General features: G+C 35.8%; 1 pseudogene across 1 annotated transcript; it reads right to left on the bottom strand.

The window, feature by feature from the left end:
* Positions 1-4807: 4807 nt before the first annotated feature.
* On the bottom strand, positions 4808-8778 carry LOC143535942 (SURP and G-patch domain-containing protein 1-like protein; annotated as a pseudogene). The gene is made up of 8 exons (XR_013135799.1): positions 8761-8778; positions 8017-8361; positions 7620-7752; positions 7407-7513; positions 6996-7130; positions 6278-6592; positions 5228-5405; positions 4808-5145 (listed from the first exon to the last, which is right to left on the bottom strand). The product of XR_013135799.1 is annotated as an SURP and G-patch domain-containing protein 1-like protein (transcript).
* Between the last annotated feature and the right edge of the window lie 447 nt (positions 8779-9225).

The raw sequence follows: 9225 nt of genomic DNA, 5'->3' as shown, positions 1-9225 counted from the left end.
TAACCACCATGCCACCATCATTTTCCTTGCCTGACCACAACACCATCGTCCCACAACCGCCTAACCGCCACCGTCGTCGTCGCCTGACCACCACCGCCACCGATACTGCAGTCACTAACTAACCATCACCACGGTTGCCACAGCCACCACTATCATTATCGCCAGCGCCGTCACCACCACCGTCGGCATTGTAATTTTTCTGGTTTTTTTTTAATTATTTTGAGATAAGGGTATTTTTATTTCATTCGTATAGTTTTTTCTCTCTTTTTTTTGTTTTTTGTGGCTAGTGGGTACCAAACAACATAAAGTAATAAATTATTTCATTCATATAGGTTAACCAAACAAATGACTGGTAATGATCCATTTCATTCTTTTGTCCATTTCATTCCTCTATTCCATTATCACCAACCAATCATACCCTTCAAGTCCCAGATCGATAATCAAACACGAAAGTAAACGACTAACTCTCGTTTATATTAATCAGAAAATATAACTCAAAAAACTTATTACAACTCTCAAACCCTAACTTGGTTTGACTCTTGATGAACCCTAACTCGGTTACACCAACTTCTCTTATTCTAATGTCTAACCATAACTCGGCTTATATAGACTAATCAAACCTGCTAGTTAAGACATTACCAAATATAATAAACCCTAATAATTCTTGGGCTGGGCTATACACTTGGGCCAAACAACAATTGTGCCAACAATCACCCCCCCCCCCCCCAATTGTTGTATCCGACTCACCGAACTCACCCCTAATTTCCGACTTGAACTAGACGGGTCTTCAACTTCACGCTTGTCATCATTCTCTTGATTCTCCCGAGGTTTTTCTTGATCTCTTGCAATGTTCTTTGGGCTCCACTTAGCTTGAAGTAACACTTGTTTCGTTTGATCATTAGACGCCTTCCCTTGGGCTTGAATCTCTTCCTTGACCACGCGTTTAGTTTCTTAAACACTCTTCTTTCGACTTTGAATTTTGGAACTTGAATCTTCAATTGGAATCTGAATCGTAACCGGCTTGTCTTCTTTCAGTCCAACACTTTGAAGATCCCGACCTACAAAATTCTTCATTCCAATGATAGCTCGTTTACCGGGACTTGCTATCTTGAGGCTAATCTTGTACAGTCGGTCCTTAGCCCTTATCACCTTCATCAAAAGCTTACCTGTATCATCTTTAATGGTTAGCAAATCATTTTTCATGTGAATCTCACATCCACCTTCCGTTGCCTGACCAAGACTTATGATATTGCACTGTAGGGTTGGGATGTAGTAGACATCGGTCAACAGGCGCTGCTCCCCCGTTTTCCCTTCAATTAAAACTGACCCTTTCCCCCGAATATCAATACAAGATTCATCTCCAAACTTCACCGTTCCCGTTTCTTGTTCATTCAATTCATAAAAGTACACTTTATTACCCATCATATGATTCGATGCTCCGTTGTCGAGATACCAAACATCTTTCTCCATTGGCTCGGTTTCGAAATGCTTTGGAATCACACCGTCTTCATTCAATAAAACTGTCTTTTGATCACATTTTATCATAAACAAAGACGGATCAAAATCATCAACTTTGTTCAAGTTAGATTCTTCCTTTTTCTTTATACGTTCCGGGCACATAGACGCAAAGTGACCAAACTCATCACAACGGTAACACTGAACTTGTGATCTATCATTTCTTCCCCTTTGACGATCATTGGTTCTTCTTTGTCCCTTATGACTTGACCCACGATCTTGACCACCTCGGTTTTCGCAACCATCTTGGTCCTCATCGTCTCGGTCTTGACCTCTGGTTTTACGACCTCATCCACGCCCCTGTGAAATCGGCCAGCCCTTACCTCGGCTACCAGACTGATCATACGACTTGCCTTTGTAACTACTTTTCGATCGATTGAAAAGTAACTGACCTGAATTTGAAGCTCGTTCTCTCCCTCTTAGAGGTTCTTCAAATGTCTTAAGTCTTCCAATAGCATCTTCAAACATCAAACTATTAAGATCAACACTTTGCTCGATTGAGGCTACGAGTTGGAAATATTTATCTGGAACCGCATCCAGTTACTTCTTCACCAAGACATCTTGCTCGAACACGTGACCTAGACTCGTTGCCTTTGAAACCATACTTGTTGTTTTTCCTGCAAACTCGTCAACAGTCTCATTTTCTGCCATCTTGAGTTTCTCAAATTCACTTTTTCAACTTTAGTAGTCGAGTCTTTTGAACTCGCTCGGCCCCAACATACCGTGCTTTCAAAGCCGTCCATATATCTCGGGCATTCTTGTATTGAGAAATCTGAAGAAGAATATCACCATCCACCACTTGAAACAAAAACGATCTTGCCGTTTTATTCTTCTTCTTCGCATCAATAACCACACTCTCTTCCGGTTGAACAACATCCCATAGGTCTTGATCATCCAATATCGCTTCCACCACAAACGCCCATGTGATGTAATTAGTTCCATTCAGCTTTGGAACCTGTAACGAAACCCCCCCCCCCCACTCGCTTTGGGTTGGATTACCAGTCTTTCTTCGTCACCTGCCATTGACGTAGAACCCCTTTTGCTCCACTTCTTTGAAACAAATACAAGCCAATCAATTCCGAACAACTTTTCAGAACCGAATCCGCTTGCCCACAAACTAAATCGAACCTTGGTTAAAACCTAACTCGTTTAACCAGTGTAAAAAAACAAACTTTGAATCAAACCTTCTAGCTCAACCCAAATAAAATACCCAGCAAGAATGATTAAACCGACTTGTTTAACCAAATAAAAACCCAAGTTGTTTTAACCAAGAAAACAAAAAGATAAACCAGCTTGTGTAATTCTTTTCTTGAATTCGTTGTCACCAAAGCACTTGTATCTTGATCTCCTAGTTGATTCTTTACTTTCTTTCCTTTTAATGTTTTCTTGAATCCCTTGTTAAAAGAAAGCTCAACTGCTACTTTTCTTCATCTCGAATTGCTAGAAAAACCACACAAGTCAATTAAATACAAACAAGCCTGACATACACCTTGGATTGCGAGGAAACCACTTCTTTTTTTCTTATTTATTTAATCGTAAAGACAATTAAATATCAAACAATTTTCAATCAAAATGTTTCGCGCCAAACACTCAAACCTGTTGTTTCCGACTTGCCGCACGAATCTACTCGCTGCACCTCTTTAACAGTACCGTGCCGCTGCTCCGACGTATCCGTACCGCCGACTCAGGTCCGACTGACCAGCTTTAACAAATAGACTCCGATTCGGAAAAAACAACTTGGTTCCGATATGCGAGATTGATAGCTCCTCCTCAAGCTACCGCTCGCCGCCAACCGATTATCGATTTCTTGAACTTGGCTCTGATACTAATTCAAGTCCCAGATCGATAATCAAACACGAAAGTAAACAACTAACTCTCGTTTATATTAATCAGAAAATATAACTCAAAAAACTGATTACAACTCTCAAACCCTAACTTGGTTTGACTCTTGATGAACCCTAACTCGGTTACACCAACTTCTCTTATTCTAATGTCTAACCATAACTCGGCTTATATAGACTAATCAAACCTGCTAGTTAAGACATTACCAAATATAATAAACCCTAATAATTCTTGGACTGGGCTTTACACTTGGGCCAAACAACAATTGTGCCAACAACCCTTCGTATATTGGTGACATTATAGTATCATGTCAAAATCTCTATCCTTACTAAAAACCAATGACATACGAACCAGGCTTTAAAAATGTGGTTCGCAACTAAGCTTTAAAAATCAAACAACTTACGCTAGCTTCACATAAACAGCATGTGTACAGGTCGTGTGTAGCACAGACAAGGAAGTCCGGTTATTGAACTCAAGGACACGTGAGGTGGTTCGGATACTAAACCCTAACCAAGTCTTGCCCAATAAATATATTTAATTTTATTTTAATTAATTTAAACTAATTTAACTAACTCACTTAATTGACTAACATGAAAGTTTAGCAGGACTTAACGGCACTAACGGTGCTCTCAAATATGATGAAGGGGAACCACCTAGGTAAGGAATCTTAACGATTATCAACGACGCTTGGGTGACGACGAACACATGAAACTAGGTTCTAAAGATGACCTAACTAGACAATGATAAGGGAAAATATCCCCACGGTCAGTTTTACTAAAGACCCCTAAAAGCGTTTAGAAAGAAGGATAAAGCACAGTTGATTTACTAAGTATCCTAATGATTTATTACTTGGTCCGTATCAAAATCACAAACTCCTCTAAGGCTCAAACTCTTAACAAACCTAGAGAATAAGGGGTAATTCAATATTATAGATTAAATAACTTGGCTTGCAAATTAACCTAATCAACGGCTAGAAAACCGGCCGAGGTCTCGCAATGGCTAACTAAGTCAACTAGAACCCGAATAACTGTAAGACCTTAACCATAGCGCAGTTAATCAGTTCAGGAAATGGATGATGGTTTTGTTGTAAGGTTAACCTGAATAACCCCACCAAGTTTAAAAATGAAATTCCGACTTTTAGTAGGTAACTATCCCTTAAAAGTAAAATACAATCGTATACTGACCTGACCATAACTACATATGATGGATTTTATAAGAAACTTGAATAACCCCACCAAGTTTAAAAATGAAATCCCAACTTTTAGTAGGTAACTATCCCTTAAAAGTAAAATACAATCGTATACCGACTTGACCATAACTACATATGATGGATTTTATAAGAGTAAAAAACAACGCAACTTTGTAGCCACCGACCAACATAGCCGACCAAAAAAACCCCAAGAACCATATAACCCGAATCTAGAACAGTTTGGTGTTCGGGTTATATTTCCACCTTTTAAAACCCAAAGAACCCGACCTGATAAACTCTACATGATAAATAACCCGAATAACACCCATACAAGCATTATATATCACTTTCAATCTTATTCAAACCCCCAAAACCAAACACACCATAAATATTTGTCAATGGTTAAATATGACACAAAACAAACAACTATTGCCAAATACCCAATTCATAAAAAGTAAATATACATTGTTAAATAATGAAACTCACATATAAATCAAGTCATAACAAACATTTGAAACAAACAAAGTGCATATAAAAAGTAACTACACCCTTCATCTTCCACATTTTGTTGATCAGTAATACGATTTCCGAGGGTTCCCCTGCCACGTCAGCAAGGCTTATTATTTCACTTGAAACAAACTTAATAAAAGTAGAAACAATTGCAGCCAATAATACACTTACAAGTGGATTTGGTCTATGCTTGTAACCGAGCATCATGCGTTTTTATACTGCTCGTAAATATCATCATCAGGTGTTACTTCACCTGGCTTAGAAGCACCAACACCCAAGTGATCCTTCTTCACATTCCCAGCCATTATTGGATCCGCTATACCGCTTCTTGAACTCCCAAGCCCTTCACCTGCAATTAGCATATGAACAATTTTATATATGATTTAATGAGCTAATCACTCGGATGGTCCCTATGGTTCATCCATAATGCAAGTTTGGTCCTTAAGTTCGAAATGGATGTGCGCTAGATTTTCAAGTTAAGTGCAGGTGAAATGTAAAATACCTTAAGAGCAAAGTAAAACCATAGGGACCAACCAAGTAATTAACACTCAAATGTAAATTTATTGTGGGCCCACAACCACTTCATATTCCCTAACGTTCTTCCAGTGAACTCGATTTTTCAGGTCACTTCAATAGAAAGAACAAACGATTCATGTTCATAACAGTTATTCTCTGCACAAATCATGTTCGTTTATGTTGATTCATTAACAGTATAGTAAACGAATGGTTCTCGAACAAACACAACAGATATTTAACAAATTAAAACTAAATGTGAACAACAATGTGCTGGACCTAAAAAGTTAATAAAATTAGACTAATTATAATGAGCTGAAAAAACTTGAAATAAATATATTAACGAACGCAAACTAATGAATATAAATCAACATAAACGAAATTAAATGAATGAACGTAAGCATGCATTCACAAACATATATGAATGAACAAACAAGACATGTGTTCGTGTTTGTTTATCAAATAAACGAACATAAACGAACTTCCTATCGAAAGGTTCACTAAATGTTCGGTTAGTTTACAGACCTAACATACCATTCATAATTTTTTCATCCCTTTGGTTGTTTTTACATATCAGCCTCCTACAGACTTTGACCAAGAACTTCCTATTGAACGATTCACTAAATGCACGCCTTTTAAAACATAAAAATGATATAAACAGTTTTATATAACTTAATTCTAATAAAACTTGTAAAACTAATTAATTACCTTCTTTCCAACCCATTTTGGATAAGAGTTTATGACCAACATTATCAGCTTGAATCTTTGCTTTCTGTGCAGCTTCCTTTGCTGCTTTTTGTGCAGCAGCATCATTACAAGTAGCCATGAATTTATCAAGCTCTTCTTGAGGTATATAATCTCCCATATGATGGCCTTTTTTAATATCGCCTTGTAACGATGCAGGTGGCGGCATCTCGTCTTTTGAATGCCTCGGCTGTCTTCTCTTCTCTTCTTGTGCAGCCTTCTTCATATAAAACTCCATCATTGCTATAGGATCTGATGCTGACGTGGCAGTTGATTCCCCTAGATAGGGTTACAATTTAGTAAATAGAAAATATCATATATGCCAACAAAAAACTAAAGGTATCATATAAACAACTTTACGATTAAAATGTTGAAATATTGAATATACCCAATTCATGATAAGCAACTTAATACATGGCCATTTTACCCCTACTTTTCTAATTTTACACATCTTTATGATTAACTTAACTAGATGCTGATTCCATTAACTTCAACTTATGCAACTTAACATTGGTGCAAATAATGACTATATTTGATTGGTAAAACACATGCTACGCATGTTAAGTTACCAGCATTACTATTAGTCATGTTGGTGCAATTTATGAGACGTCTATATGTTTAAGCCTTTAAGGTAGCATAAGACTTTTACCAAAACAACTAAAAGAAAGTTAAAATTAATTACCATAAGTAGATCTTTCACTTGACGATACTTGTTCATTGTCAATAGGCTCATATAAAGCTGAAGCAGAAATTTGATAGTTTGATTGTTGCTGATGTGAACTTTGAGACCTATTTGCAGCATTACTCTTTCCAGTTCCTGTTATAAATTTTGCATGCTTTAGTAAGAGTATAAGTGAAAATCATAAAGGGTATAAGTGTCATTTTCCAAGGACTTCACACTTGAGGGAACATGTCATATAAATTAGATTAAATTATGCTAAAAACATATTACTAAAGTAATGGAAATTTGAATGAAGAAGATATATAACTACATCTACGACTTTTATTAAAACTTTCATTATATTTTATACAAGATAAAAAGTTAGTATTATGTTCCAGTAATAGTTAGTATAAGTTTAATTAAAATCATTACCAGTCGGCAATGCATGAGTATTAACAGAATGACTCAAAAGTTTTTCCTCCTCACTAAGCCGATATTCATAATACTTGTAATCAGCACAGCTTTCATCATAAAGAAATCTGCAAACAAATTAAAATCATGTAACCGCATTTAAAAATAGAAGTAATAGATGTAAATATATATATATATGTATTAAGATAACAATAATAATTACAATGGACATATTTAAAAGGGGTATCACCAGGATTCTTTTGTCTAGTGATGTGCTCAATCTGTCTTCCATTTTTAGCCACAAAAGTAGCAAGATTATCAGCAGCCTTCGTTACTGCAGGATCACCCGGTGGTGCTGCATATGTCACTTAAATAACTGATTAAAACCAAGATCCCAAATCTGTTACTCAACATCTCTTTCCACCAATAATGTATAAGCTGCATTCATCAGACACAAGTAATTCAAGAATATTTTGCTCTCTTCTCACCGCTACAAAGGTACAAGCTTTCATAACCTTTTGTCCATCTTGTCATCAACAGAAAAGATATATATACACATACACATACACATACATATATGTTCATACACTCACAGATATAGATATACAGGTAGTCAAAGAGAAGCAATTACCAACACGATTCTGTTCCAACTTTTGCCTCTTAGTAGGCTCGTCAACTGACACATTACTCTCGTCTTCTTCTTCATCTTCACTTAACGTGACAGCAGGTGCCACAAGTTTTGATTTTTGTTTAAGACTGTATGCAAGTTTTCCAGCTGGCGAACGCTTGCAAGAATCATTAGGCTTCGACTCTGGGGTACCGATACTATAAACAGGCTTAGGTTCTAGTTTAACAGTGTTTTCTTTTTCTTCTTGAAGTTGTTTGAATCTCTCCATAAATGAACCATCATTAACAAATAGGCTAGAAGCTTTTCCTTTCTCCATTTCAACGAGAATGCGAGACAATTTCCTTTTAGCTGTTTATAGAAACCACTACTTGACAAGTAAGCTTACAAACTATTCAATAAACCATATGCAAATCATCACTTATATTAAGAGCATGTTTGAATGCTTAATGATCAATATCAGATTATTATTAAATTATAATAACAACAAAGGTGTGTAACAAAGCTTGAGTTAAATTGATTATTTGATTTTATGATTGCAAACAAAATTAGGTTACCATAAGACAATCACATGAATGTAAATAAATGAATAATTGTGCATCAATTAAAGCTCCAAATTACATAATTATAATAACTAGGGCAGAAACATTAATCGGATGATCAATAGGAGACAGAGGAGTTAATTCGAATTGATTAATTGAGGATCAAACTCATGAATCAATTATCAGAGTTAGACAATCAAAAGCGTACCTTGTTGAGAAAACAATACACTATTTGGAGAAGAAAAATATTTATTGATTGTGGAATTGTTTGTGTTGCAGGTTTAGAATATGTTTGGGGATTGAGCTTCTACAGGGTTATTTGTATTTAAAAAAGCAGTTAAATTAGATTGGTAACTATAAAGTATATATATATATATATATATATATATATATATTTTTAGTTTTTTGAAAGGGTTAAAAAAATATTCTTTTAAAAGCTCTAAATCTTAGCTTGTTAAAATGATTTTTTGAAAAAAGCCAATAAGCATTTTTCAAACTCAATCCCAAACATGCTCTAACGCTATGTTCTCGAGTTTTATTGAATGATAAAAAAGAAATTATTTGGAAAAATTTTGTGTTTCATAGTTTTTTTTATGGAGAAAAAGGAAAAGATGAGGAGAGAAGGGGAGGGATTTTTAGTGTATATTTCTTTCTTTCCAAATTAAAAAGATTT

Source organism: Bidens hawaiensis, unplaced genomic scaffold (assembly GCF_021521415.1).
Source record: "Bidens hawaiensis isolate Kalapana, Puna unplaced genomic scaffold, B.hawaiensis_p1.1 tig00010730_1, whole genome shotgun sequence".
NCBI classification, from domain to species: Eukaryota; Viridiplantae; Streptophyta; class Magnoliopsida; order Asterales; family Asteraceae; genus Bidens; species Bidens hawaiensis.
The sequence above is the reverse complement of the archived record's forward strand: the minus strand, read 5'-3'. Positions and strand labels throughout refer to the sequence as shown.